Source organism: Physeter macrocephalus, chromosome 8 (genome assembly GCF_002837175.3).
Source record: "Physeter macrocephalus isolate SW-GA chromosome 8, ASM283717v5, whole genome shotgun sequence".
NCBI classification, from domain to species: domain Eukaryota; kingdom Metazoa; phylum Chordata; class Mammalia; order Artiodactyla; family Physeteridae; genus Physeter; species Physeter macrocephalus.
Genome location: NC_041221.1, coordinates 82,543,899 through 82,546,336, shown reverse-complemented (window position 1 = coordinate 82,546,336; position 2,438 = coordinate 82,543,899).

Here is a 2,438-nt window from a genome sequence, read left to right as displayed (position 1 = left end):
AATGTGCAGTTCCCTACCTTCTGCAACCCAGAGTTGACTGTGTTGAATGTCCCTGCATGGTTCAGTCTTCCTCAGATTAAGGTACTGATAATTTAAAGAAGTAGGCATAGATGGTAGAAGGATGTAAAGAGACATCCTTATTCTATATATACTCAAGGCATGCTAATAAAAAGCATATAATGGAACATGAGTGATGACAGGAAGACGGAGGACACCATGAAAGCTGTCCAGTCCCATTGAAGTGATGTGCTGTTAGAATGCTAAATATGGATTGAAACAGGCCAAAGTTGTTGCTACATTTTTGATGTAATATCTGACTGCTTTGTATTATGATGCTTTTAATTCTTTATTTTGTTTGATGTGTATGATGAAGGGGAGGTCAAGCTTTTTTTTTCTTCAAAACAACTTTTTATTGACATATAGCTGATTTACAGTGTTGTGTTGGTTTCTGGTGTTCAGCAAAGTGATGCAGTTATATATTCTTTTTCAGATTCTTTTCCATTATAGGTTATTTCAAGATATTGAAAATAGTTCCCTGTTCCATATAGTAGATCCTTGTTGTTTATCTATTTTAAGTATAGTAGTGTGTATCTGTTCATCCCAAACCCCTAATTTATCCCTTTTCCCCTCCTTTCCCCTTTGGTAACCATAAGTTTGTTTTCTATGTCTATGAGTCTATTTCTGTTTTGTTAAGTAAGTTCATTTGTATCATTTTTTTAGATTCCCCCATATGATATTATATGTTATTTGTCTTTGTCTGACTTACATCACTTAGTATGATAGTCTCTAGGTCCATCCATGTTGCTGCAAGTGGCAATATTTCATTCATTTTTTTATGGCTGAGGAATATTCCAGTGTATATATACACCACATCTTCTTTATCCATTCATCTGTCGATGGACATTTAGTTTGCTACCATGTCTTGGCTATTGTAAACAGTGCTGCTATGAACATTGGGGTGCATGTATCTTTTCTAATTAGAGTTTTCTCTGGTTATATGCCCAGGAGTGGGATTGCTGGATCATACGGTAACTCTATTTTTAGTTTTCTAAGGAGCCTCCATACTGTTCTGCATAGTGGCTGCACTAATTTACATTCCCACAACAGTGTAGGAGGGTTCCCTTTTCGAGGAGGTGATGCTTATTGCCCTATATGTAGACTTGTCTCTTAAATTGGCTCTTAATACATACAGCTTGTAATAAATGTTCAGTCCAGTCAATGGGGAAATGCTGGACTATCGCTTGGCTGATGGGTCATGATGGCTTCATGAGGATGGTCTTTAAGGTGATATAACAGCCAGTGGGTGAAGCACAGCACTTGAAAGGGCCGGTAAAGAATTGAAATGCCTTCCTTGATGCTTATGAATTCCACTAGTCTTAATAAAGCTATTCAGCCAGAGGTTACTGGCTTATGTGATGCTAGGCCTAGAGATTCCACCAATCTGAAGCTGCCTATGGCTCCAGCCAGGCAGACTGGCTTGTGGCAGCTGTGTAGAGCTGCTAAAGGACACCTGCCTGGAATAAGAACATCAACCCAGAAGATAGGAAAGCACTCCACATGTGAGTTAAACCCTTGTCACATCACTGTTATCATTTTAATAAATGGCTTTGCTAAGTTGAATGTGACTTATCTCACTTCTTCAGCTTTTAGAACTCTAACTAAAACAAGCTGGATTGGCATATCCAAAAGGTGATATTCTGTAGGTAGTTTGGTGTATAAGTCCAGGGCTCATGAAAGAAGTCAGGCTGAAAATATATACAGTGGCGTTATCTCCTACACTTACTTAACATATTAGCTCTACTATACATGCTTGGCAAAAAGACAAAAACATATTTTTCTTATAACATGGCCCCTTAAGTGCAAGCCAACAACTTCATCTGGTGTTCAACTAAAGAAACAACCTTCTGTTCCAATAGCAGAGGAAAACTGGCTGTGTAGGATTTCTTGGTGGGTAGTATATATATTTAAAATCATGTATACAGTATTTTAGGAGGTTTTTCAAAGGTAATTTTAACTCTACTCTATTTTTGCCTTTCATGCTGACTTTAAATCCTAATTCCCACTGGAAATAAAATCACTCCCCTGTATTTGGATGTCGCTGATATACAGGTGATAGTTGCAGCTATGGTAACAAAAGGCACTATTCAAGGGAGAGTATATACAGTGAGAAGAGATCTGAGGGTGAAATCTTAAGAGAACATCAGTATTTTAAAAATAGGTAGAAGGGTCCACAAGGATTCTGAAAGAATTAAGAGGGGGACAGGAAAAACCAAGAAGAGAGGTTCCAGAGAGTGGTTAACTGTATCAAAAATAAAGCAAAGATATCAAGGAAGATAAACACTGAAAAGTGACCACTGGATTTGGAAATTAAGAAGACACTGATAACTTAACAAAGCATTTTGGTTGTTATGGTGGTGGTCTAAGTCAGTTTCTGATGA